The sequence below is a fragment of the Ambystoma mexicanum genome, chromosome 1p, assembly GCF_040938575.1.
Source record: "Ambystoma mexicanum isolate Mex_15411 chromosome 1p, UKY_AmexF1_1, whole genome shotgun sequence".
In the NCBI taxonomy this organism is placed as follows: Eukaryota; Metazoa; Chordata; class Amphibia; order Caudata; family Ambystomatidae; genus Ambystoma; species Ambystoma mexicanum.
Window position 1 is genome coordinate 12,835,931 of NC_090921.1, and position 26,449 is coordinate 12,862,379.

The window sequence follows — 26,449 nt, forward strand, 5'->3', positions numbered from 1 at the left end:
CGGGATGTTGACTGAAAGAATGCAGCTAGCTACAGAAATATGCAGAAATAAAGAAAAACACATCTCATTGCATGCCTTTAAAGAGCTTACTCTCCCTACCGGCAATGTTCCTGAACCTTCGCTTCCCAAACATTTTTAGAACCAAAAAAAACCTAGAAAAGATCTGACCTCCCTCACCGGGAATTGAACTCAAGACTGCTGGATGGAGGGGTGCTGACATTGACCACTAGGCTACCAGACTGCTGTTGAACAGAGCACTCCCGAAAGGTGACATTTCAATTTCAGGCTGACAAGTGTGCTTTATTGTTCAGTTCGGGCTTTGCACAGCCAGTGCTAGAATTCAATCCAAGTTCATGCTTTGCTTTGATTTTGAATTAATGGCCAAACCAGCCAATCCCTAAAAAAATACAGGTCTCAGAGGCTCTCGTTTCAGTACCAGCAGGGTAGCGTGGCCGAGCGGTCTAAGGCGCTGGATTTAGGCTCCAGTCTCTTTGGAGGCGTGGGTTCGAATCCCACCGCTGCCAATAGCTGTTTCTTTTTTATCTTCATGCCACGTGTACAGACAGGACAATTGGGAGCCAGGGAATGGCATGTGTTTATGAATTCTTGCTTTTCTGAACACCCAGACTGAAAGCACACATCTGACTCGTGTGCGTTTTCACCAAAAAAGGGTAAAGCATAAATCACTGTTCACTGAAAACGGACATGCGTTCACGATCCTGTCAATAAACACGTGCTTGGCAGGGCCACAAATCTGCCGACACGATGCCCTAATGAATGCACATCTCTTTGCCTTGGTAGTTGCTCCTTTTTGCAGCGCCTTTTCCTGCTGCATCACAAAAACTCAGTTCAAGACACTTGGCTCCATCCAGTGGAGCTCCTATGCCCAGCTTAGAAACCCCCAGGCACGAGATTGCAAGGTCCCTGGTAATTCTCCCACTCCTGGACACGTCGGAACCAAGTTTCGTATGCACTAGCAGCGAGAACAAAATCCCACATGTGAGGACAATAGGCGTCTTTCATTTAGGGCTAGTGTTAGGCTAAGAGTTTGCAGTAGCTCCTTGGGTCGAGTTAGGGGTCGAATGAGACAAAGCTAAGATTTGCGTTACGGCTGGGGTTGGTCCAGTAAGGATCCCACACACCATGGACCATCGGCGGAGGCCCCGGGTAGGCTTACACTGCGGGCTAATGGTGGACTTCTTTAAAAACGTGAGCACTAAATGGGGCGGGATGTTGACTGAAAGAATGCAGCTAGCTACAGAAATATGCAGAAATAAAGAAAAACACATCTCATTGCATGCCTTTAAAGAGCTTACTCTCCCTACCGGCAATGTTCCTGAACCTTCGCTTCCCAAACATTTTTAGAACCAAAAAAAACCTAGAAAAGATCTGACCTCCCTCACCGGGAATTGAACTCAAGACTGCTGGATGGAGGGGTGCTGACATTGACCACTAGGCTACCAGACTGCTGTTGAACAGAGCACTCCCGAAAGGTGACATTTCAATTTCAGGCTGACAAGTGTGCTTTATTGTTCAGTTCGGGCTTTGCACAGCCAGTGCTAGAATTCAATCCAAGTTCATGCTTTGCTTTGATTTTGAATTAATGGCCAAACCAGCCAATCCCTAAAAAAATACAGGTCTCAGAGGCTCTCGTTTCAGTACCAGCAGGGTAGCGTGGCCGAGCGGTCTAAGGCGCTGGATTTAGGTTCCAGTCTCTTTGGAGGCGTGGGTTCGAATCCCACCGCTGCCAATAGCTGTTTCTTTTTTATCTTCATGCCACGTGTACAGACAGGACAATTGGGAGCCAGGGAATGGCATGTGTTTATGAATTCTTGCTTTTCTGAACACCCAGACTGAAAGCACACATCTGACTCGTGTGCGTTTTCACCAAAAAAGGGTAAAGCATAAATCACTGTTCACTGAAAACGGACATGCGTTCACGATCCTGTCAATAAACACGTGCTTGGCAGGGCCACAAATCTGCCGACACGATGCCCTAATGAATGCACATCTCTTTGCCTTGGTAGTTGCTCCTTTTTGCAGCGCCTTTTCCTGCTGCATCACAAAAACTCAGTTCAAGACACTTGGCTCCATCCAGTGGAGCTCCTATGCCCAGCTTAGAAACCCCCAGGCACGAGATTGCAAGGTCCCTGGTAATTCTCCCACTCCTGGACACGTCGGAACCAAGTTTCGTATGCACTAGCAGCGAGAACAAAATCCCACATGTGAGGACAATAGGCGTCTTTCATTTAGGGCTAGTGTTAGGCTAAGAGTTTGCAGTAGCTCCTTGGGTCGAGTTAGGGGTCGAATGAGACAAAGCTAAGATTTGCGTTACGGCTGGGGTTGGTCCAGTAAGGATCCCACACACCATGGACCATCGGCGGAGGCCCCGGGTAGGCTTACACTGCGGGCTAATGGTGGACTTCTTTAAAAACGTGAGCACTAAATGGGGCGGGATGTTGACTGAAAGAATGCAGCTAGCTACAGAAATATGCAGAAATAAAGAAAAACACATCTCATTGCATGCCTTTAAAGAGCTTACTCTCCCTACCGGCAATGTTCCTGAACCTTCGCTTCCCAAACATTTTTAGAACCAAAAAAAACCTAGAAAAGATCTGACCTCCCTCACCGGGAATTGAACTCAAGACTGCTGGATGGAGGGGTGCTGACATTGACCACTAGGCTACCAGACTGCTGTTGAACAGAGCACTCCCGAAAGGTGACATTTCAATTTCAGGCTGACAAGTGTGCTTTATTGTTCAGTTCGGGCTTTGCACAGCCAGTGCTAGAATTCAATCCAAGTTCATGCTTTGCTTTGATTTTGAATTAATGGCCAAACCAGCCAATCCCTAAAAAAATACAGGTCTCAGAGGCTCTCGTTTCAGTACCAGCAGGGTAGCGTGGCCGAGCGGTCTAAGGCGCTGGATTTAGGCTCCAGTCTCTTTGGAGGCGTGGGTTCGAATCCCACCGCTGCCAATAGCTGTTTCTTTTTTATCTTCATGCCACGTGTACAGACAGGACAATTGGGAGCCAGGGAATGGCATGTGTTTATGAATTCTTGCTTTTCTGAACACCCAGACTGAAAGCACACATCTGACTCGTGTGCGTTTTCACCAAAAAAGGGTAAAGCATAAATCACTGTTCACTGAAAACGGACATGCGTTCACGATCCTGTCAATAAACACGTGCTTGGCAGGGCCACAAATCTGCCGACACGATGCCCTAATGAATGCACATCTCTTTGCCTTGGTAGTTGCTCCTTTTTGCAGCGCCTTTTCCTGCTGCATCACAAAAACTCAGTTCAAGACACTTGGCTCCATCCAGTGGAGCTCCTATGCCCAGCTTAGAAACCCCCAGGCACGAGATTGCAAGGTCCCTGGTAATTCTCCCACTCCTGGACACGTCGGAACCAAGTTTCGTATGCACTAGCAGCGAGAACAAAATCCCACATGTGAGGACAATAGGCGTCTTTCATTTAGGGCTAGTGTTAGGCTAAGAGTTTGCAGTAGCTCCTTGGGTCGAGTTAGGGGTCGAATGAGACAAAGCTAAGATTTGCGTTACGGCTGGGGTTGGTCCAGTAAGGATCCCACACACCATGGACCATCGGCGGAGGCCCCGGGTAGGCTTACACTGCGGGCTAATGGTGGACTTCTTTAAAAACGTGAGCACTAAATGGGGCGGGATGTTGACTGAAAGAATGCAGCTAGCTACAGAAATATGCAGAAATAAAGAAAAACACATCTCATTGCATGCCTTTAAAGAGCTTACTCTCCCTACCGGCAATGTTCCTGAACCTTCGCTTCCCAAACATTTTTAGAACCAAAAAAAACCTAGAAAAGATCTGACCTCCCTCACCGGGAATTGAACTCAAGACTGCTGGATGGAGGGGTGCTGACATTGACCACTAGGCTACCAGACTGCTGTTGAACAGAGCACTCCCGAAAGGTGACATTTCAATTTCAGGCTGACAAGTGTGCTTTATTGTTCAGTTCGGGCTTTGCACAGCCAGTGCTAGAATTCAATCCAAGTTCATGCTTTGCTTTGATTTTGAATTAATGGCCAAACCAGCCAATCCCTAAAAAAATACAGGTCTCAGAGGCTCTCGTTTCAGTACCAGCAGGGTAGCGTGGCCGAGCGGTCTAAGGCGCTGGATTTAGGCTCCAGTCTCTTTGGAGGCGTGGGTTCGAATCCCACCGCTGCCAATAGCTGTTTCTTTTTTATCTTCATGCCACGTGTACAGACAGGACAATTGGGAGCCAGGGAATGGCATGTGTTTATGAATTCTTGCTTTTCTGAACACCCAGACTGAAAGCACACATCTGACTCGTGTGCGTTTTCACCAAAAAAGGGTAAAGCATAAATCACTGTTCACTGAAAACGGACATGCGTTCACGATCCTGTCAATAAACACGTGCTTGGCAGGGCCACAAATCTGCCGACACGATGCCCTAATGAATGCACATCTCTTTGCCTTGGTAGTTGCTCCTTTTTGCAGCGCCTTTTCCTGCTGCATCACAAAAACTCAGTTCAAGACACTTGGCTCCATCCAGTGGAGCTCCTATGCCCAGCTTAGAAACCCCCAGGCACGAGATTGCAAGGTCCCTGGTAATTCTCCCACTCCTGGACACGTCGGAACCAAGTTTCGTATGCACTAGCAGCGAGAACAAAATCCCACATGTGAGGACAATAGGCGTCTTTCATTTAGGGCTAGTGTTAGGCTAAGAGTTTGCAGTAGCTCCTTGGGTCGAGTTAGGGGTCGAATGAGACAAAGCTAAGATTTGCGTTACGGCTGGGGTTGGTCCAGTAAGGATCCCACACACCATGGACCATCGGCGGAGGCCCCGGGTAGGCTTACACTGCGGGCTAATGGTGGACTTCTTTAAAAACGTGAGCACTAAATGGGGCGGGATGTTGACTGAAAGAATGCAGCTAGCTACAGAAATATGCAGAAATAAAGAAAAACACATCTCATTGCATGCCTTTAAAGAGCTTACTCTCCCTACCGGCAATGTTCCTGAACCTTCGCTTCCCAAACATTTTTAGAACCAAAAAAAACCTAGAAAAGATCTGACCTCCCTCACCGGGAATTGAACTCAAGACTGCTGGATGGAGGGGTGCTGACATTGACCACTAGGCTACCAGACTGCTGTTGAACAGAGCACTCCCGAAAGGTGACATTTCAATTTCAGGCTGACAAGTGTGCTTTATTGTTCAGTTCGGGCTTTGCACAGCCAGTGCTAGAATTCAATCCAAGTTCATGCTTTGCTTTGATTTTGAATTAATGGCCAAACCAGCCAATCCCTAAAAAAATACAGGTCTCAGAGGCTCTCGTTTCAGTACCAGCAGGGTAGCGTGGCCGAGCGGTCTAAGGCGCTGGATTTAGGCTCCAGTCTCTTTGGAGGCGTGGGTTCGAATCCCACCGCTGCCAATAGCTGTTTCTTTTTTATCTTCATGCCACGTGTACAGACAGGACAATTGGGAGCCAGGGAATGGCATGTGTTTATGAATTCTTGCTTTTCTGAACACCCAGACTGAAAGCACACATCTGACTCGTGTGCGTTTTCACCAAAAAAGGGTAAAGCATAAATCACTGTTCACTGAAAACGGACATGCGTTCACGATCCTGTCAATAAACACGTGCTTGGCAGGGCCACAAATCTGCCGACACGATGCCCTAATGAATGCACATCTCTTTGCCTTGGTAGTTGCTCCTTTTTGCAGCGCCTTTTCCTGCTGCATCACAAAAACTCAGTTCAAGACACTTGGCTCCATCCAGTGGAGCTCCTATGCCCAGCTTAGAAACCCCCAGGCACGAGATTGCAAGGTCCCTGGTAATTCTCCCACTCCTGGACACGTCGGAACCAAGTTTCGTATGCACTAGCAGCGAGAACAAAATCCCACATGTGAGGACAATAGGCGTCTTTCATTTAGGGCTAGTGTTAGGCTAAGAGTTTGCAGTAGCTCCTTGGGTCGAGTTAGGGGTCGAATGAGACAAAGCTAAGATTTGCGTTACGGCTGGGGTTGGTCCAGTAAGGATCCCACACACCATGGACCATCGGCGGAGGCCCCGGGTAGGCTTACACTGCGGGCTAATGGTGGACTTCTTTAAAAACGTGAGCACTAAATGGGGCGGGATGTTGACTGAAAGAATGCAGCTAGCTACAGAAATATGCAGAAATAAAGAAAAACACATCTCATTGCATGCCTTTAAAGAGCTTACTCTCCCTACCGGCAATGTTCCTGAACCTTCGCTTCCCAAACATTTTTAGAACCAAAAAAAACCTAGAAAAGATCTGACCTCCCTCACCGGGAATTGAACTCAAGACTGCTGGATGGAGGGGTGCTGACATTGACCACTAGGCTACCAGACTGCTGTTGAACAGAGCACTCCCGAAAGGTGACATTTCAATTTCAGGCTGACAAGTGTGCTTTATTGTTCAGTTCGGGCTTTGCACAGCCAGTGCTAGAATTCAATCCAAGTTCATGCTTTGCTTTGATTTTGAATTAATGGCCAAACCAGCCAATCCCTAAAAAAATACAGGTCTCAGAGGCTCTCGTTTCAGTACCAGCAGGGTAGCGTGGCCGAGCGGTCTAAGGCGCTGGATTTAGGCTCCAGTCTCTTTGGAGGCGTGGGTTCGAATCCCACCGCTGCCAATAGCTGTTTCTTTTTTATCTTCATGCCACGTGTACAGACAGGACAATTGGGAGCCAGGGAATGGCATGTGTTTATGAATTCTTGCTTTTCTGAACACCCAGACTGAAAGCACACATCTGACTCGTGTGCGTTTTCACCAAAAAAGGGTAAAGCATAAATCACTGTTCACTGAAAACGGACATGCGTTCACGATCCTGTCAATAAACACGTGCTTGGCAGGGCCACAAATCTGCCGACACAATGCCCTAATGAATGCACATCTCTTTGCCTTGGTAGTTGCTCCTTTTTGCAGCGCCTTTTCCTGCTGCATCACAAAAACTCAGTTCAAGACACTTGGCTCCATCCAGTGGAGCTCCTATGCCCAGCTTAGAAACCCCCAGGCACGAGATTGCAAGGTCCCTGGTAATTCTCCCACTCCTGGACACGTCGGAACCAAGTTTCGTATGCACTAGCAGCGAGAACAAAATCCCACATGTGAGGACAATAGGCGTCTTTCATTTAGGGCTAGTGTTAGGCTAAGAGTTTGCAGTAGCTCCTTGGGTCGAGTTAGGGGTCGAATGAGACAAAGCTAAGATTTGCGTTACGGCTGGGGTTGGTCCAGTAAGGATCCCACACACCATGGACCATCGGCGGAGGCCCCGGGTAGGCTTACACTGCGGGCTAATGGTGGACTTCTTTAAAAACGTGAGCACTAAATGGGGCGGGATGTTGACTGAAAGAATGCAGCTAGCTACAGAAATATGCAGAAATAAAGAAAAACACATCTCATTGCATGCCTTTAAAGAGCTTACTCTCCCTACCGGCAATGTTCCTGAACCTTCGCTTCCCAAACATTTTTAGAACCAAAAAAAACCTAGAAAAGATCTGACCTCCCTCACCGGGAATTGAACTCAAGACTGCTGGATGGAGGGGTGCTGACATTGACCACTAGGCTACCAGACTGCTGTTGAACAGAGCACTCCCGAAAGGTGACATTTCAATTTCAGGCTGACAAGTGTGCTTTATTGTTCAGTTCGGGCTTTGCACAGCCAGTGCTAGAATTCAATCCAAGTTCATGCTTTGCTTTGATTTTGAATTAATGGCCAAACCAGCCAATCCCTAAAAAAATACAGGTCTCAGAGGCTCTCGTTTCAGTACCAGCAGGGTAGCGTGGCCGAGCGGTCTAAGGCGCTGGATTTAGGCTCCAGTCTCTTTGGAGGCGTGGGTTCGAATCCCACCGCTGCCAATAGCTGTTTCTTTTTTATCTTCATGCCACGTGTACAGACAGGACAATTGGGAGCCAGGGAATGGCATGTGTTTATGAATTCTTGCTTTTCTGAACACCCAGACTGAAAGCACACATCTGACTCGTGTGCGTTTTCACCAAAAAAGGGTAAAGCATAAATCACTGTTCACTGAAAACGGACATGCGTTCACGATCCTGTCAATAAACACGTGCTTGGCAGGGCCACAAATCTGCCGACACGATGCCCTAATGAATGCACATCTCTTTGCCTTGGTAGTTGCTCCTTTTTGCAGCGCCTTTTCCTGCTGCATCACAAAAACTCAGTTCAAGACACTTGGCTCCATCCAGTGGAGCTCCTATGCCCAGCTTAGAAACCCCCAGGCACGAGATTGCAAGGTCCCTGGTAATTCTCCCACTCCTGGACACGTCGGAACCAAGTTTCGTATGCACTAGCAGCGAGAACAAAATCCCACATGTGAGGACAATAGGCGTCTTTCATTTAGGGCTAGTGTTAGGCTAAGAGTTTGCAGTAGCTCCTTGGGTCGAGTTAGGGGTCGAATGAGACAAAGCTAAGATTTGCGTTACGGCTGGGGTTGGTCCAGTAAGGATCCCACACACCATGGACCATCGGCGGAGGCCCCGGGTAGGCTTACACTGCGGGCTAATGGTGGACTTCTTTAAAAACGTGAGCACTAAATGGGGCGGGATGTTGACTGAAAGAATGCAGCTAGCTACAGAAATATGCAGAAATAAAGAAAAACACATCTCATTGCATGCCTTTAAAGAGCTTACTCTCCCTACCGGCAATGTTCCTGAACCTTCGCTTCCCAAACATTTTTAGAACCAAAAAAAACCTAGAAAAGATCTGACCTCCCTCACCGGGAATTGAACTCAAGACTGCTGGATGGAGGGGTGCTGACATTGACCACTAGGCTACCAGACTGCTGTTGAACAGAGCACTCCCGAAAGGTGACATTTCAATTTCAGGCTGACAAGTGTGCTTTATTGTTCAGTTCGGGCTTTGCACAGCCAGTGCTAGAATTCAATCCAAGTTCATGCTTTGCTTTGATTTTGAATTAATGGCCAAACCAGCCAATCCCTAAAAAAATACAGGTCTCAGAGGCTCTCGTTTCAGTACCAGCAGGGTAGCGTGGCCGAGCGGTCTAAGGCGCTGGATTTAGGCTCCAGTCTCTTTGGAGGCGTGGGTTCGAATCCCACCGCTGCCAATAGCTGTTTCTTTTTTATCTTCATGCCACGTGTACAGACAGGACAATTGGGAGCCAGGGAATGGCATGTGTTTATGAATTCTTGCTTTTCTGAACACCCAGACTGAAAGCACACATCTGACTCGTGTGCGTTTTCACCAAAAAAGGGTAAAGCATAAATCACTGTTCACTGAAAACGGACATGCGTTCACGATCCTGTCAATAAACACGTGCTTGGCAGGGCCACAAATCTGCCGACACAATGCCCTAATGAATGCACATCTCTTTGCCTTGGTAGTTGCTCCTTTTTGCAGCGCCTTTTCCTGCTGCATCACAAAAACTCAGTTCAAGACACTTGGCTCCATCCAGTGGAGCTCCTATGCCCAGCTTAGAAACCCCCAGGCACGAGATTGCAAGGTCCCTGGTAATTCTCCCACTCCTGGACACGTCGGAACCAAGTTTCGTATGCACTAGCAGCGAGAACAAAATCCCACATGTGAGGACAATAGGCGTCTTTCATTTAGGGCTAGTGTTAGGCTAAGAGTTTGCAGTAGCTCCTTGGGTCGAGTTAGGGGTCGAATGAGACAAAGCTAAGATTTGCGTTACGGCTGGGGTTGGTCCAGTAAGGATCCCACACACCATGGACCATCGGCGGAGGCCCCGGGTAGGCTTACACTGCGGGCTAATGGTGGACTTCTTTAAAAACGTGAGCACTAAATGGGGCGGGATGTTGACTGAAAGAATGCAGCTAGCTACAGAAATATGCAGAAATAAAGAAAAACACATCTCATTGCATGCCTTTAAAGAGCTTACTCTCCCTACCGGCAATGTTCCTGAACCTTCGCTTCCCAAACATTTTTAGAACCAAAAAAAACCTAGAAAAGATCTGACCTCCCTCACCGGGAATTGAACTCAAGACTGCTGGATGGAGGGGTGCTGACATTGACCACTAGGCTACCAGACTGCTGTTGAACAGAGCACTCCCGAAAGGTGACATTTCAATTTCAGGCTGACAAGTGTGCTTTATTGTTCAGTTCGGGCTTTGCACAGCCAGTGCTAGAATTCAATCCAAGTTCATGCTTTGCTTTGATTTTGAATTAATGGCCAAACCAGCCAATCCCTAAAAAAATACAGGTCTCAGAGGCTCTCGTTTCAGTACCAGCAGGGTAGCGTGGCCGAGCGGTCTAAGGCGCTGGATTTAGGCTCCAGTCTCTTTGGAGGCGTGGGTTCGAATCCCACCGCTGCCAATAGCTGTTTCTTTTTTATCTTCATGCCACGTGTACAGACAGGACAATTGGGAGCCAGGGAATGGCATGTGTTTATGAATTCTTGCTTTTCTGAACACCCAGACTGAAAGCACACATCTGACTCGTGTGCGTTTTCACCAAAAAAGGGTAAAGCATAAATCACTGTTCACTGAAAACGGACATGCGTTCACGATCCTGTCAATAAACACGTGCTTGGCAGGGCCACAAATCTGCCGACACGATGCCCTAATGAATGCACATCTCTTTGCCTTGGTAGTTGCTCCTTTTTGCAGCGCCTTTTCCTGCTGCATCACAAAAACTCAGTTCAAGACACTTGGCTCCATCCAGTGGAGCTCCTATGCCCAGCTTAGAAACCCCCAGGCACGAGATTGCAAGGTCCCTGGTAATTCTCCCACTCCTGGACACGTCGGAACCAAGTTTCGTATGCACTAGCAGCGAGAACAAAATCCCACATGTGAGGACAATAGGCGTCTTTCATTTAGGGCTAGTGTTAGGCTAAGAGTTTGCAGTAGCTCCTTGGGTCGAGTTAGGGGTCGAATGAGACAAAGCTAAGATTTGCGTTACGGCTGGGGTTGGTCCAGTAAGGATCCCACACACCATGGACCATCGGCGGAGGCCCCGGGTAGGCTTACACTGCGGGCTAATGGTGGACTTCTTTAAAAACGTGAGCACTAAATGGGGCGGGATGTTGACTGAAAGAATGCAGCTAGCTACAGAAATATGCAGAAATAAAGAAAAACACATCTCATTGCATGCCTTTAAAGAGCTTACTCTCCCTACCGGCAATGTTCCTGAACCTTCGCTTCCCAAACATTTTTAGAACCAAAAAAAACCTAGAAAAGATCTGACCTCCCTCACCGGGAATTGAACTCAAGACTGCTGGATGGAGGGGTGCTGACATTGACCACTAGGCTACCAGACTGCTGTTGAACAGAGCACTCCCGAAAGGTGACATTTCAATTTCAGGCTGACAAGTGTGCTTTATTGTTCAGTTCGGGCTTTGCACAGCCAGTGCTAGAATTCAATCCAAGTTCATGCTTTGCTTTGATTTTGAATTAATGGCCAAACCAGCCAATCCCTAAAAAAATACAGGTCTCAGAGGCTCTCGTTTCAGTACCAGCAGGGTAGCGTGGCCGAGCGGTCTAAGGCGCTGGATTTAGGCTCCAGTCTCTTTGGAGGCGTGGGTTCGAATCCCACCGCTGCCAATAGCTGTTTCTTTTTTATCTTCATGCCACGTGTACAGACAGGACAATTGGGAGCCAGGGAATGGCATGTGTTTATGAATTCTTGCTTTTCTGAACACCCAGACTGAAAGCACACATCTGACTCGTGTGCGTTTTCACCAAAAAAGGGTAAAGCATAAATCACTGTTCACTGAAAACGGACATGCGTTCACGATCCTGTCAATAAACACGTGCTTGGCAGGGCCACAAATCTGCCGACACGATGCCCTAATGAATGCACATCTCTTTGCCTTGGTAGTTGCTCCTTTTTGCAGCGCCTTTTCCTGCTGCATCACAAAAACTCAGTTCAAGACACTTGGCTCCATCCAGTGGAGCTCCTATGCCCAGCTTAGAAACCCCCAGGCACGAGATTGCAAGGTCCCTGGTAATTCTCCCACTCCTGGACACGTCGGAACCAAGTTTCGTATGCACTAGCAGCGAGAACAAAATCCCACATGTGAGGACAATAGGCGTCTTTCATTTAGGGCTAGTGTTAGGCTAAGAGTTTGCAGTAGCTCCTTGGGTCGAGTTAGGGGTCGAATGAGACAAAGCTAAGATTTGCGTTACGGCTGGGGTTGGTCCAGTAAGGATCCCACACACCATGGACCATCGGCGGAGGCCCCGGGTAGGCTTACACTGCGGGCTAATGGTGGACTTCTTTAAAAACGTGAGCACTAAATGGGGCGGGATGTTGACTGAAAGAATGCAGCTAGCTACAGAAATATGCAGAAATAAAGAAAAACACATCTCATTGCATGCCTTTAAAGAGCTTACTCTCCCTACCGGCAATGTTCCTGAACCTTCGCTTCCCAAACATTTTTAGAACCAAAAAAAACCTAGAAAAGATCTGACCTCCCTCACCGGGAATTGAACTCAAGACTGCTGGATGGAGGGGTGCTGACATTGACCACTAGGCTACCAGACTGCTGTTGAACAGAGCACTCCCGAAAGGTGACATTTCAATTTCAGGCTGACAAGTGTGCTTTATTGTTCAGTTCGGGCTTTGCACAGCCAGTGCTAGAATTCAATCCAAGTTCATGCTTTGCTTTGATTTTGAATTAATGGCCAAACCAGCCAATCCCTAAAAAAATACAGGTCTCAGAGGCTCTCGTTTCAGTACCAGCAGGGTAGCGTGGCCGAGCGGTCTAAGGCGCTGGATTTAGGCTCCAGTCTCTTTGGAGGCGTGGGTTCGAATCCCACCGCTGCCAATAGCTGTTTCTTTTTTATCTTCATGCCACGTGTACAGACAGGACAATTGGGAGCCAGGGAATGGCATGTGTTTATGAATTCTTGCTTTTCTGAACACCCAGACTGAAAGCACACATCTGACTCGTGTGCGTTTTCACCAAAAAAGGGTAAAGCATAAATCACTGTTCACTGAAAACGGACATGCGTTCACGATCCTGTCAATAAACACGTGCTTGGCAGGGCCACAAATCTGCCGACACGATGCCCTAATGAATGCACATCTCTTTGCCTTGGTAGTTGCTCCTTTTTGCAGCGCCTTTTCCTGCTGCATCACAAAAACTCAGTTCAAGACACTTGGCTCCATCCAGTGGAGCTCCTATGCCCAGCTTAGAAACCCCCAGGCACGAGATTGCAAGGTCCCTGGTAATTCTCCCACTCCTGGACACGTCGGAACCAAGTTTCGTATGCACTAGCAGCGAGAACAAAATCCCACATGTGAGGACAATAGGCGTCTTTCATTTAGGGCTAGTGTTAGGCTAAGAGTTTGCAGTAGCTCCTTGGGTCGAGTTAGGGGTCGAATGAGACAAAGCTAAGATTTGCGTTACGGCTGGGGTTGGTCCAGTAAGGATCCCACACACCATGGACCATCGGCGGAGGCCCCGGGTAGGCTTACACTGCGGGCTAATGGTGGACTTCTTTAAAAACGTGAGCACTAAATGGGGCGGGATGTTGACTGAAAGAATGCAGCTAGCTACAGAAATATGCAGAAATAAAGAAAAACACATCTCATTGCATGCCTTTAAAGAGCTTACTCTCCCTACCGGCAATGTTCCTGAACCTTCGCTTCCCAAACATTTTTAGAACCAAAAAAAACCTAGAAAAGATCTGACCTCCCTCACCGGGAATTGAACTCAAGACTGCTGGATGGAGGGGTGCTGACATTGACCACTAGGCTACCAGACTGCTGTTGAACAGAGCACTCCCGAAAGGTGACATTTCAATTTCAGGCTGACAAGTGTGCTTTATTGTTCAGTTCGGGCTTTGCACAGCCAGTGCTAGAATTCAATCCAAGTTCATGCTTTGCTTTGATTTTGAATTAATGGCCAAACCAGCCAATCCCTAAAAAAATACAGGTCTCAGAGGCTCTCGTTTCAGTACCAGCAGGGTAGCGTGGCCGAGCGGTCTAAGGCGCTGGATTTAGGCTCCAGTCTCTTTGGAGGCGTGGGTTCGAATCCCACCGCTGCCAATAGCTGTTTCTTTTTTATCTTCATGCCACGTGTACAGACAGGACAATTGGGAGCCAGGGAATGGCATGTGTTTATGAATTCTTGCTTTTCTGAACACCCAGACTGAAAGCACACATCTGACTCGTGTGCGTTTTCACCAAAAAAGGGTAAAGCATAAATCACTGTTCACTGAAAACGGACATGCGTTCACGATCCTGTCAATAAACACGTGCTTGGCAGGGCCACAAATCTGCCGACACGATGCCCTAATGAATGCACATCTCTTTGCCTTGGTAGTTGCTCCTTTTTGCAGCGCCTTTTCCTGCTGCATCACAAAAACTCAGTTCAAGACACTTGGCTCCATCCAGTGGAGCTCCTATGCCCAGCTTAGAAACCCCCAGGCACGAGATTGCAAGGTCCCTGGTAATTCTCCCACTCCTGGACACGTCGGAACCAAGTTTCGTATGCACTAGCAGCGAGAACAAAATCCCACATGTGAGGACAATAGGCGTCTTTCATTTAGGGCTAGTGTTAGGCTAAGAGTTTGCAGTAGCTCCTTGGGTCGAGTTAGGGGTCGAATGAGACAAAGCTAAGATTTGCGTTACGGCTGGGGTTGGTCCAGTAAGGATCCCACACACCATGGACCATCGGCGGAGGCCCCGGGTAGGCTTACACTGCGGGCTAATGGTGGACTTCTTTAAAAACGTGAGCACTAAATGGGGCGGGATGTTGACTGAAAGAATGCAGCTAGCTACAGAAATATGCAGAAATAAAGAAAAACACATCTCATTGCATGCCTTTAAAGAGCTTACTCTCCCTACCGGCAATGTTCCTGAACCTTCGCTTCCCAAACATTTTTAGAACCAAAAAAAACCTAGAAAAGATCTGACCTCCCTCACCGGGAATTGAACTCAAGACTGCTGGATGGAGGGGTGCTGACATTGACCACTAGGCTACCAGACTGCTGTTGAACAGAGCACTCCCGAAAGGTGACATTTCAATTTCAGGCTGACAAGTGTGCTTTATTGTTCAGTTCGGGCTTTGCACAGCCAGTGCTAGAATTCAATCCAAGTTCATGCTTTGCTTTGATTTTGAATTAATGGCCAAACCAGCCAATCCCTAAAAAAATACAGGTCTCAGAGGCTCTCGTTTCAGTACCAGCAGGGTAGCGTGGCCGAGCGGTCTAAGGCGCTGGATTTAGGCTCCAGTCTCTTTGGAGGCGTGGGTTCGAATCCCACCGCTGCCAATAGCTGTTTCTTTTTTATCTTCATGCCACGTGTACAGACAGGACAATTGGGAGCCAGGGAATGGCATGTGTTTATGAATTCTTGCTTTTCTGAACACCCAGACTGAAAGCACACATCTGACTCGTGTGCGTTTTCACCAAAAAAGGGTAAAGCATAAATCACTGTTCACTGAAAACGGACATGCGTTCACGATCCTGTCAATAAACACGTGCTTGGCAGGGCCACAAATCTGCCGACACGATGCCCTAATGAATGCACATCTCTTTGCCTTGGTAGTTGCTCCTTTTTGCAGCGCCTTTTCCTGCTGCATCACAAAAACTCAGTTCAAGACACTTGGCTCCATCCAGTGGAGCTCCTATGCCCAGCTTAGAAACCCCCAGGCACGAGATTGCAAGGTCCCTGGTAATTCTCCCACTCCTGGACACGTCGGAACCAAGTTTCGTATGCACTAGCAGCGAGAACAAAATCCCACATGTGAGGACAATAGGCGTCTTTCATTTAGGGCTAGTGTTAGGCTAAGAGTTTGCAGTAGCTCCTTGGGTCGAGTTAGGGGTCGAATGAGACAAAGCTAAGATTTGCGTTACGGCTGGGGTTGGTCCAGTAAGGATCCCACACACCATGGACCATCGGCGGAGGCCCCGGGTAGGCTTACACTGCGGGCTAATGGTGGACTTCTTTAAAAACGTGAGCACTAAATGGGGCGGGATGTTGACTGAAAGAATGCAGCTAGCTACAGAAATATGCAGAAATAAAGAAAAACACATCTCATTGCATGCCTTTAAAGAGCTTACTCTCCCTACCGGCAATGTTCCTGAACCTTCGCTTCCCAAACATTTTTAGAACCAAAAAAAACCTAGAAAAGATCTGACCTCCCTCACCGGGAATTGAACTCAAGACTGCTGGATGGAGGGGTGCTGACATTGACCACTAGGCTACCAGACTGCTGTTGAACAGAGCACTCCCGAAAGGTGACATTTCAATTTCAGGCTGACAAGTGTGCTTTATTGTTCAGTTCGGGCTTTGCACAGCCAGTGCTAGAATTCAATCCAAGTTCATGCTTTGCTTTGATTTTGAATTAATGGCCAAACCAGCCAATCCCTAAAAAAATACAGGTCTCAGAGGCTCTCGTTTCAGTACCAGCAGGGTAGCGTGGCCGAGCGGTCTAAGGCGCTGGATTTAGGCTCCAGTCTCTTTGGAGGCGTGGGTTCGAATCCCACCGCTGCCAATAGCTGTTTCTTTTTTATCTTCATGCCACGTGTACAGACAGGACAATTGGGAGCCAGGGAATGGCATGTGTTTATGAATTCTTGCTTTTCTGAACACCCAGACTGAAAGCACACATCTGACTCGTGTGCGTTTTCACCAAAAAAGGGTAAAGCATAAATCACTGTTCACTGAAAACGGACATGCGTTCACGATCCTGTCAATAAACACGTGCTTGGCAGGGCCACAAATCTGCCGACACGATGCCCTAATGAATGCACATCTCTTTGCCTTGGTAGTTGCTCCTTTTTGCAGCGCCTTTTCCTGCTGCATCACAAAAACTCAGTTCAAGACACTTGGCTCCATCCAGTGGAGCTCCTATGCCCAGCTTAGAAACCCCCAGGCACGAGATTGCAAGGTCCCTGGTAATTCTCCCACTCCTGGACACGTCGGAACCAAGTTTCGTATGCACTAGCAGCGAGAACAAAATCCCACATGTGAGGACAATAGGCGTCTTTCATTTAGGGCTAGTGTTAGGCTAAGAGTTTGCAGTAGCTCCTTGGGTCGAGTTAGGGGTCGAATGAGACAAAGCTAAGATTTGCGTTACGGCTGGGGTTGGTCCAGTAAGGATCCCACACACCATGGACCATCGGCGGAGGCCCCGGGTAGGCTTACACTGCGGGCTAATGGTGGACTTCTTTAAAAACGTGAGCACTAAATGGGGCGGGATGTTGACTGAAAGAATGCAGCTAGCTACAGAAATATGCAGAAATAAAGAAAAACACATCTCATTGCATGCCTTTAAAGAGCTTACTCTCCCTACCGGCAATGTTCCTGAACCTTCGCTTCCCAAACATTTTTAGAACCAAAAAAAACCTAGAAAAGATCTGACCTCCCTCACCGGGAATTGAACTCAAGACTGCTGGATGGAGGGGTGCTGACATTGACCACTAGGCTACCAGACTGCTGTTGAACAGAGCACTCCCGAAAGGTGACATTTCAATTTCAGGCTGACAAGTGTGCTTTATTGTTCAGTTCGGGCTTTGCACAGCCAGTGCTAGAATTCAATCCAAGTTCATGCTTTGCTTTGATTTTGAATTAATGGCCAAACCAGCCAATCCCTAAAAAAATACAGGTCTCAGAGGCTCTCGTTTCAGTACCAGCAGGGTAGCGTGGCCGAGCGGTCTAAGGCGCTGGATTTAGGCTCCAGTCTCTTTGGAGGCGTGGGTTCGAATCCCACCGCTGCCAATAGCTGTTTCTTTTTTATCTTCATGCCACGTGTACAGACAGGACAATTGGGAGCCAGGGAATGGCATGTGTTTATGAATTCTTGCTTTTCTGAACACCCAGACTGAAAGCACACATCTGACTCGTGTGCGTTTTCACCAAAAAAGGGTAAAGCATAAATCACTGTTCACTGAAAACGGACATGCGTTCACGATCCTGTCAATAAACACGTGCTTGGCAGGGCCACAAATCTGCCGACACGATGCCCTAATGAATGCACATCTCTTTGCCTTGGTAGTTGCTCCTTTTTGCAGCGCCTTTTCCTGCTGCATCACAAAAACTCAGTTCAAGACACTTGGCTCCATCCAGTGGAGCTCCTATGCCCAGCTTAGAAACCCCCAGGCACGAGATTGCAAGGTCCCTGGTAATTCTCCCACTCCTGGACACGTCGGAACCAAGTTTCGTATGCACTAGCAGCGAGAACAAAATCCCACATGTGAGGACAATAGGCGTCTTTCATTTAGGGCTAGTGTTAGGCTAAGAGTTTGCAGTAGCTCCTTGGGTCGAGTTAGGGGTCGAATGAGACAAAGCTAAGATTTGCGTTACGGCTGGGGTTGGTCCAGTAAGGATCCCACACACCATGGACCATCGGCGGAGGCCCCGGGTAGGCTTACACTGCGGGCTAATGGTGGACTTCTTTAAAAACGTGAGCACTAAATGGGGCGGGATGTTGACTGAAAGAATGCAGCTAGCTACAGAAATATGCAGAAATAAAGAAAAACACATCTCATTGCATGCCTTTAAAGAGCTTACTCTCCCTACCGGCAATGTTCCTGAACCTTCGCTTCCCAAACATTTTTAGAACCAAAAAAAACCTAGAAAAGATCTGACCTCCCTCACCGGGAATTGAACTCAAGACTGCTGGATGGAGGGGTGCTGACATTGACCACTAGGCTACCAGACTGCTGTTGAACAGAGCACTCCCGAAAGGTGACATTTCAATTTCAGGCTGACAAGTGTGCTTTATTGTTCAGTTCGGGCTTTGCACAGCCAGTGCTAGAATTCAATCCAAGTTCATGCTTTGCTTTGATTTTGAATTAATGGCCAAACCAGCCAATCCCTAAAAAAATACAGGTCTCAGAGGCTCTCGTTTCAGTACCAGCAGGGTAGCGTGGCCGAGCGGTCTAAGGCGCTGGATTTAGGCTCCAGTCTCTTTGGAGGCGTGGGTTCGAATCCCACCGCTGCCAATAGCTGTTTCTTTTTTATCTTCATGCCACGTGTACAGACAGGACAATTGGGAGCCAGGGAATGGCATGTGTTTATGAATTCTTGCTTTTCTGAACACCCAGACTGAAAGCACACATCTGACTCGTGTGCGTTTTCACCAAAAAAGGGTAAAGCATAAATCACTGTTCACTGAAAACGGACATGCGTTCACGATCCTGTCAATAAACACGTGCTTGGCAGGGCCACAAATCTGCCGACACGATGCCCTAATGAATGCACATCTCTTTGCCTTGGTAGTTGCTCCTTTTTGCAGCGCCTTTTCCTGCTGCATCACAAAAACTCAGTTCAAGACACTTGGCTCCATCCAGTGGAGCTCCTATGCCCAGCTTAGAAACCCCCAGGCACGAGATTGCAAGGTCCCTGGTAATTCTCCCACTCCTGGACACGTCGGAACCAAGTTTCGTATGCACTAGCAGCGAGAACAAAATCCCACATGTGAGGACAATAGGCGTCTTTCATTTAGGGCTAGTGTTAGGCTAAGAGTTTGCAGTAGCTCCTTGGGTCGAGTTAGGGGTCGAATGAGACAAAGCTAAGATTTGCGTTACGGCTGGGGTTGGTCCAGTAAGGATCCCACACACCATGGACCATCGGCGGAGGCCCCGGGTAGGCTTACACTGCGGGCTAATGGTGGACTTCTTTAAAAACGTGAGCACTAAATGGGGCGGGATGTTGACTGAAAGAATGCAGCTAGCTACAGAAATATGCAGAAATAAAGAAAAACACATCTCATTGCATGCCTTTAAAGAGCTTACTCTCCCTACCGGCAATGTTCCTGAACCTTCGCTTCCCAAACATTTTTAGAACCAAAAAAAACCTAGAAAAGATCTGACCTCCCTCACCGGGAATTGAACTCAAGACTGCTGGATGGAGGGGTGCTGACATTGACCACTAGGCTACCAGACTGCTGTTGAACAGAGCACTCCCGAAAGGTGACATTTCAATTTCAGGCTGACAAGTGTGCTTTATTGTTCAGTTCGGGCTTTGCACAGCCAGTGCTAGAATTCAATCCAAGTTCATGCTTTGCTTTGATTTTGAATTAATGGCCAAACCAGCCAATCCCTAAAAAAATACAGGTCTCAGAGGCTCTCGTTTCAGTACCAGCAGGGTAGCGTGGCCGAGCGGTCTAAGGCGCTGGATTTAGGCTCCAGTCTCTTTGGAGGCGTGGGTTCGAATCCCACCGCTGCCAATAGCTGTTTCTTTTTTATCTTCATGCCACGTGTACAGACAGGACAATTGGGAGCCAGGGAATGGCATGTGTTTATGAATTCTTGCTTTTCTGAACACCCAGACTGAAAGCACACATCTGACTCGTGTGCGTTTTCACCAAAAAAGGGTAAAGCATAAATCACTGTTCACTGAAAACGGACATGCGTTCACGATCCTGTCAATAAACACGTGCTTGGCAGGGCCACAAATCTGCCGACACGATGCCCTAATGAATGCACATCTCTTTGCCTTGGTAGTTGCTCCTTTTTGCAGCGCCTTTTCCTGCTGCATCACAAAAACTCAGTTCAAGACACTTGGCTCCATCCAGTGGAGCTCCTATGCCCAGCTTAGAAACCCCCAGGCACGAGATTGCAAGGTCCCTGGTAATTCTCCCACTCCTGGACACGTCGGAACCAAGTTTCGTATGCACTAGCAGCGAGAACAAAATCCCACATGTGAGGACAATAGGCGTCTTTCATTTAGGGCTAGTGTTAGGCTAAGAGTTTGCAGTAGCTCCTTGGGTCGAGTTAGGGGTCGAATGAGACAAAGCTAAGATTTGCGTTACGGCTGGGGTTGGTCCAGTAAGGATCCCACACACCATGGACCATCGGCGGAGGCCCCGGGTAGGCTTACACTGCGGGCTAATGGTGGACTTCTTTAAAAACGTGAGCACTAAATGGGGCGGGATGTTGACTGAAAGAATGCAGCTAGCTACAGAAATATGCAGAAATAAAGAAAAACACATCTCATTGCATGCCTTTAAAGAGCTTACTCTCCCTACCGGCAATGTTCCTGAACCTTCGCTTCCCAAACATTTTTAGAACCAAAAAAAACCTAGAAAAGATCTGACCTCCCTCACCGGGAATTGAACTCAAGACTGCTGGATGGAGGGGTGCTGACATTGACCACTAGGCTACCAGACTGCTGTTGAACAGAGCACTCCCGAAAGGTGACATTTCAATTTCAGGCTGACAAGTGTGCTTTATTGTTCAGTTCGGGCTTTGCACAGCCAGTGCTAGAATTCAATCCAAGTTCATGCTTTGCTTTGATTTTGAATTAATGGCCAAACCAGCCAATCCCTAAAAAAATACAGGTCTCAGAGGCTCTCGTTTCAGTACCAGCAGGGTAGCGTGGCCGAGCGGTCTAAGGCGCTGGATTTAGGCTCCAGTCTCTTTGGAGGCGTGGGTTCGAATCCCACCGCTGCCAATAGCTGTTTCTTTTTTATCTTCATGCCACGTGTACAGACAGGACAATTGGGAGCCAGGGAATGGCATGTGTTTATGAATTCTTGCTTTTCTGAACACCCAGACTGAAAGCACACATCTGACTCGTGTGCGTTTTCACCAAAAAAGGGTAAAGCATAAATCACTGTTCACTGAAAACGGACATGCGTTCACGATCCTGTCAATAAACACGTGCTTGGCAGGGCCACAAATCTGCCGACACGATGCCCTAATGAATGCACATCTCTTTGCCTTGGTAGTTGCTCCTTTTTGCAGCGCCTTTTCCTGCTGCATCACAAAAACTCAGTTCAAGACACTTGGCTCCATCCAGTGGAGCTCCTATGCCCAGCTTAGAAACCCCCAGGCACGAGATTGCAAGGTCCCTGGTAATTCTCCCACTCCTGGACACGTCGGAACCAAGTTTCGTATGCACTAGCAGCGAGAACAAAATCCCACATGTGAGGACAATAGGTGTCTTTCATTTAGGGCTAGTGTTAGGCTAAGAGTTTGCAGTAGCTCCTTGGGTCGAGTTAGGGGTCGAATGAGACAAAGCTAAGATTTGCGTTACGGCTGGGGTTGGTCCAGTAAGGATCCCACACACCATGGACCATCGGCGGAGGCCCCGGGTAGGCTTACACTGCGGGCTAATGGTGGACTTCTTTAAAAACGTGAGCACTAAATGGGGCGGGATGTTGACTGAAAGAATGCAGCTAGCTACAGAAATATGCAGAAATAAAGAAAAACACATCTCATTGCATGCCTTTAAAGAGCTTACTCTCCCTACCGGCAATGTTCCTGAACCTTCGCTTCCCAAACATTTTTAGAACCAAAAAAAACCTAGAAAAGATCTGACCTCCCTCACCGGGAATTGAACTCAAGACTGCTGGATGGAGGGGTGCTGACATTGACCACTAGGCTACCAGACTGCTGTTGAACAGAGCACTCCCGAAAGGTGACATTTCAATTTCAGGCTGACAAGTGTGCTTTATTGTTCAGTTCGGGCTTTGCACAGCCAGTGCTAGAATTCAATCCAAGTTCATGCTTTGCTTTGATTTTGAATTAATGGCCAAACCAGCCAATCCCTAAAAAAATACAGGTCTCAGAGGCTCTCGTTTCAGTACCAGCAGGGTAGCGTGGCCGAGCGGTCTAAGGCGCTGGATTTAGGTTCCAGTCTCTTTGGAGGCGTGGGTTCGAATCCCACCGCTGCCAATAGCTGTTTCTTTTTTATCTTCATGCCACGTGTACAGACAGGACAATTGGGAGCCAGGGAATGGCATGTGTTTATGAATTCTTGCTTTTCTGAACACCCAGACTGAAAGCACACATCTGACTCGTGTGCGTTTTCACCAAAAAAGGGTAAAGCATAAATCACTGTTCACTGAAAACGGACATGCGTTCACGATCCTGTCAATAAACACGTGCTTGGCAGGGCCACAAATCTGCCGACACGATGCCCTAATGAATGCACATCTCTTTGCCTTGGTAGTTGCTCCTTTTTGCAGCGCCTTTTCCTGCTGCATCACAAAAACTCAGTTCAAGACACTTGGCTCCATCCAGTGGAGCTCCTATGCCCAGCTTAGAAACCCCCAGGCACGAGATTGCAAGGTCCCTGGTAATTCTCCCACTCCTGGACACGTCGGAACCAAGTTTCGTATGCACTAGCAGCGAGAACAAAATCCCACATGTGAGGACAATAGGCGTCTTTCATTTAGGGCTAGTGTTAGGCTAAGAGTTTGCAGTAGCTCCTTGGGTCGAGTTAGGGGTCGAATGAGACAAAGCTAAGATTTGCGTTACGGCTGGGGTTGGTCCAGTAAGGATCCCACACACCATGGACCATCGGCGGAGGCCCCGGGTAGGCTTACACTGCGGGCTAATGGTGGACTTCTTTAAAAACGTGAGCACTAAATGGGGCGGGATGTTGACTGAAAGAATGCAGCTAGCTACAGAAATATGCAGAAATAAAGAAAAACACATCTCATTGCATGCCTTTAAAGAGCTTACTCTCCCTACCGGCAATGTTCCTGAACCTTCGCTTCCCAAACATTTTTAGAACCAAAAAAAACCTAGAAAAGATCTGACCTCCCTCACCGGGAATTGAACTCAAGACTGCTGGATGGAGGGGTGCTGACATTGACCACTAGGCTACCAGACTGCTGTTGAACAGAGCACTCCCGAAAGGTGACATTTCAATTTCAGGCTGACAAGTGTGCTTTATTGTTCAGTTCGGGCTTTGCACAGCCAGTGCTAGAATTCAATCCAAGTTCATGCTTTGCTTTGATTTTGAATTAATGGCCAAACCAGCCAATCCCTAAAAAAATACAGGTCTCAGAGGCTCTCGTTTCAGTACCAGCAGGGTAGCGTGGCCGAGCGGTCTAAGGCGCTGGATTTAGGCTCCAGTCTCTTTGGAGGCGTGGGTTCGAATCCCACCGCTGCCAATAGCTGTTTCTTTTTTATCTTCATGCCACGTGTACAGACAGGACAATTGGGAGCCAGGGAATGGCATGTGTTTATGAATTCTTGCTTTTCTGAACACCCAGACTGAAAGCACACATCTGACTCGTGTGCGTTTTCACCAAAAAAGGGTAAAGCATAAATCACTGTTCACTGAAAACGGACATGCGTTCACGATCCTGTCAATAAACACGTGCTTGGCAGGGCCACAAATCTGCCGACACGATGCCCTAATGAATGCACATCTCTTTGCCTTGGTAGTTGCTCCTTTTTGCAGCGCCTTTTCCTGCTGCATCACAAAAACTCAGTTCAAGACACTTGGCTCCATCCAGTGGAGCTCCTATGCCCAGCTTAGAAACCCCCAGGCACGAGATTGCAAGGTCCCTGGTAATTCTCCCACTCCTGGACACGTCGGAACCAAGTTTCGTATGCACTAGCAGCGAGAACAAAATCCCACATGTGAGGACAATAGGCGTCTTTCATTTAGGGCTAGTGTTAGGCTAAGAGTTTGCAGTAGCTCCTTGGGTCGAGTTAGGGGTCGAATGAGACAAAGCTAAGATTTGCGTTACGGCTGGGGTTGGTCCAGTAAGGATCCCACACACCATGGACCATCGGCGGAGGCCCCGGGTAGGCTTACACTGCGGGCTAATGGTGGACTTCTTTAAAAACGTGAGCACTAAATGGGGCGGGATGTTGACTGAAAGAATGCAGCTAGCTACAGAAATATGCAGAAATAAAGAAAAACACATCTCATTGCATGCCTTTAAAGAGCTTACTCTCCCTACCGGCAATGTTCCTGAACCTTCGCTTCCCAAACATTTTTAGAACCAAAAAAAACCTAGAAAAGATCTGACCTCCCTCACCGGGAATTGAACTCAAGACTGCTGGATGGAGGGGTGCTGACATTGACCACTAGGCTACCAGACTGCTGTTGAACAGAGCACTCCCGAAAGGTGACATTTCAATTTCAGGCTGACAAGTGTGCTTTATTGTTCAGTTCGGGCTTTGCACAGCCAGTGCTAGAATTCAATCCAAGTTCATGCTTTGCTTTGATTTTGAATTAATGGCCAAACCAGCCAATCCCTAAAAAAATACAGGTCTCAGAGGCTCTCGTTTCAGTACCAGCAGGGTAGCGTGGCCGAGCGGTCTAAGGCGCTGGATTTAGGCTCCAGTCTCTTTGGAGGCGTGGGTTCGAATCCCACCGCTGCCAATAGCTGTTTCTTTTTTATCTTCATGCCACGTGTACAGACAGGACAATTGGGAGCCAGGGAATGGCATGTGTTTATGAATTCTTGCTTTTCTGAACACCCAGACTGAAAGCACACATCTGACTCGTGTGCGTTTTCACCAAAAAAGGGTAAAGCATAAATCACTGTTCACTGAAAACGGACATGCGTTCACGATCCTGTCAATAAACACGTGCTTGGCAGGGCCACAAATCTGCCGACACGATGCCCTAATGAATGCACATCTCTTTGCCTTGGTAGTTGCTCCTTTTTGCAGCGCCTTTTCCTGCTGCATCACAAAAACTCAGTTCAAGACACTTGGCTCCATCCAGTGGAGCTCCTATGCCCAGCTTAGAAACCCCCAGGCACGAGATTGCAAGGTCCCTGGTAATTCTCCCACTCCTGGACACGTCGGAACCAAGTTTCGTATGCACTAGCAGCGAGAACAAAATCCCACATGTGAGGACAATAGGCGTCTTTCATTTAGGGCTAGTGTTAGGCTAAGAGTTTGCAGTAGCTCCTTGGGTCGAGTTAGGGGTCGAATGAGACAAAGCTAAGATTTGCGTTACGGCTGGGGTTGGTCCAGTAAGGATCCCACACACCATGGACCATCGGCGGAGGCCCCGGGTAGGCTTACACTGCGGGCTAATGGTGGACTTCTTTAAAAACGTGAGCACTAAATGGGGCGGGATGTTGACTGAAAGAATGCAGCTAGCTACAGAAATATGCAGAAATAAAGAAAAACACATCTCATTGCATGCCTTTAAAGAGCTTACTCTCCCTACCGGCAATGTTCCTGAACCTTCGCTTCCCAAACATTTTTAGAACCAAAAAAAACCTAGAAAAGATCTGACCTCCCTCACCGGGAATTGAACTCAAGACTGCTGGATGGAGGGGTGCTGACATTGACCACTAGGCTACCAGACTGCTGTTGAACAGAGCACTCCCGAAAGGTGACATTTCAATTTCAGGCTGACAAGTGTGCTTTATTGTTCAGTTCGGGCTTTGCACAGCCAGTGCTAGAATTCAATCCAAGTTCATGCTTTGCTTTGATTTTGAATTAATGGCCAAACCAGCCAATCCCTAAAAAAATACAGGTCTCAGAGGCTCTCGTTTCAGTACCAGCAGGGTAGCGTGGCCGAGCGGTCTAAGGCGCTGGATTTAGGCTCCAGTCTCTTTGGAGGCGTGGGTTCGAATCCCACCGCTGCCAATAGCTGTTTCTTTTTTATCTTCATGCCACGTGTACAGACAGGACAATTGGGAGCCAGGGAATGGCATGTGTTTATGAATTCTTGCTTTTCTGAACACCCAGACTGAAAGCACACATCTGACTCGTGTGCGTTTTCACCAAAAAAGGGTAAAGCATAAATCACTGTTCACTGAAAACGG

At 47.9% G+C, this 26,449-nt stretch overlaps 22 non-coding genes across 22 annotated transcripts; all 22 read left to right on the top strand.

The window, feature by feature from the left end:
• Positions 1-442: 442 nt before the first annotated feature.
• On the top strand, positions 443-524 carry TRNAL-UAG (transfer RNA leucine (anticodon UAG)). Its single transcript has one exon. It is a non-coding gene; the product is annotated as a tRNA-Leu (tRNA).
• A 1,144-nt stretch (positions 525-1,668) lies between these two features.
• On the top strand, positions 1,669-1,750 carry TRNAL-UAG (transfer RNA leucine (anticodon UAG)). Its single transcript has one exon. It is a non-coding gene; the product is annotated as a tRNA-Leu (tRNA).
• Positions 1,751-2,894: 1,144 nt separating this feature from the next.
• On the top strand, positions 2,895-2,976 carry TRNAL-UAG (transfer RNA leucine (anticodon UAG)). Its single transcript has one exon. It is a non-coding gene; the product is annotated as a tRNA-Leu (tRNA).
• A 1,144-nt stretch (positions 2,977-4,120) lies between these two features.
• TRNAL-UAG (transfer RNA leucine (anticodon UAG)) lies at positions 4,121-4,202 on the top strand. Its single transcript has one exon. It is a non-coding gene; the product is annotated as a tRNA-Leu (tRNA).
• Positions 4,203-5,346: 1,144 nt separating this feature from the next.
• Positions 5,347-5,428, top strand: TRNAL-UAG (transfer RNA leucine (anticodon UAG)). Its single transcript has one exon. It is a non-coding gene; the product is annotated as a tRNA-Leu (tRNA).
• Positions 5,429-6,572: 1,144 nt separating this feature from the next.
• On the top strand, positions 6,573-6,654 carry TRNAL-UAG (transfer RNA leucine (anticodon UAG)). The gene has a single exon. It is a non-coding gene; the product is annotated as a tRNA-Leu (tRNA).
• A 1,144-nt stretch (positions 6,655-7,798) lies between these two features.
• Positions 7,799-7,880, top strand: TRNAL-UAG (transfer RNA leucine (anticodon UAG)). Its single transcript has one exon. It is a non-coding gene; the product is annotated as a tRNA-Leu (tRNA).
• Positions 7,881-9,024: 1,144 nt separating this feature from the next.
• Positions 9,025-9,106, top strand: TRNAL-UAG (transfer RNA leucine (anticodon UAG)). Its single transcript has one exon. It is a non-coding gene; the product is annotated as a tRNA-Leu (tRNA).
• A 1,144-nt stretch (positions 9,107-10,250) lies between these two features.
• Positions 10,251-10,332, top strand: TRNAL-UAG (transfer RNA leucine (anticodon UAG)). The gene has a single exon. It is a non-coding gene; the product is annotated as a tRNA-Leu (tRNA).
• A 1,144-nt stretch (positions 10,333-11,476) lies between these two features.
• Positions 11,477-11,558, top strand: TRNAL-UAG (transfer RNA leucine (anticodon UAG)). Its single transcript has one exon. It is a non-coding gene; the product is annotated as a tRNA-Leu (tRNA).
• Positions 11,559-12,702: 1,144 nt separating this feature from the next.
• TRNAL-UAG (transfer RNA leucine (anticodon UAG)) lies at positions 12,703-12,784 on the top strand. The gene has a single exon. It is a non-coding gene; the product is annotated as a tRNA-Leu (tRNA).
• Positions 12,785-13,928: 1,144 nt separating this feature from the next.
• TRNAL-UAG (transfer RNA leucine (anticodon UAG)) lies at positions 13,929-14,010 on the top strand. Its single transcript has one exon. It is a non-coding gene; the product is annotated as a tRNA-Leu (tRNA).
• A 1,144-nt stretch (positions 14,011-15,154) lies between these two features.
• TRNAL-UAG (transfer RNA leucine (anticodon UAG)) lies at positions 15,155-15,236 on the top strand. The gene has a single exon. It is a non-coding gene; the product is annotated as a tRNA-Leu (tRNA).
• Positions 15,237-16,380: 1,144 nt separating this feature from the next.
• On the top strand, positions 16,381-16,462 carry TRNAL-UAG (transfer RNA leucine (anticodon UAG)). Its single transcript has one exon. It is a non-coding gene; the product is annotated as a tRNA-Leu (tRNA).
• A 1,144-nt stretch (positions 16,463-17,606) lies between these two features.
• TRNAL-UAG (transfer RNA leucine (anticodon UAG)) lies at positions 17,607-17,688 on the top strand. The gene has a single exon. It is a non-coding gene; the product is annotated as a tRNA-Leu (tRNA).
• Positions 17,689-18,832: 1,144 nt separating this feature from the next.
• On the top strand, positions 18,833-18,914 carry TRNAL-UAG (transfer RNA leucine (anticodon UAG)). Its single transcript has one exon. It is a non-coding gene; the product is annotated as a tRNA-Leu (tRNA).
• Positions 18,915-20,058: 1,144 nt separating this feature from the next.
• On the top strand, positions 20,059-20,140 carry TRNAL-UAG (transfer RNA leucine (anticodon UAG)). The gene has a single exon. It is a non-coding gene; the product is annotated as a tRNA-Leu (tRNA).
• A 1,144-nt stretch (positions 20,141-21,284) lies between these two features.
• On the top strand, positions 21,285-21,366 carry TRNAL-UAG (transfer RNA leucine (anticodon UAG)). Its single transcript has one exon. It is a non-coding gene; the product is annotated as a tRNA-Leu (tRNA).
• A 1,144-nt stretch (positions 21,367-22,510) lies between these two features.
• On the top strand, positions 22,511-22,592 carry TRNAL-UAG (transfer RNA leucine (anticodon UAG)). The gene has a single exon. It is a non-coding gene; the product is annotated as a tRNA-Leu (tRNA).
• A 1,144-nt stretch (positions 22,593-23,736) lies between these two features.
• Positions 23,737-23,818, top strand: TRNAL-UAG (transfer RNA leucine (anticodon UAG)). The gene has a single exon. It is a non-coding gene; the product is annotated as a tRNA-Leu (tRNA).
• Positions 23,819-24,962: 1,144 nt separating this feature from the next.
• On the top strand, positions 24,963-25,044 carry TRNAL-UAG (transfer RNA leucine (anticodon UAG)). Its single transcript has one exon. It is a non-coding gene; the product is annotated as a tRNA-Leu (tRNA).
• Positions 25,045-26,188: 1,144 nt separating this feature from the next.
• Positions 26,189-26,270, top strand: TRNAL-UAG (transfer RNA leucine (anticodon UAG)). The gene has a single exon. It is a non-coding gene; the product is annotated as a tRNA-Leu (tRNA).
• Positions 26,271-26,449: the final 179 nt, after the last annotated feature.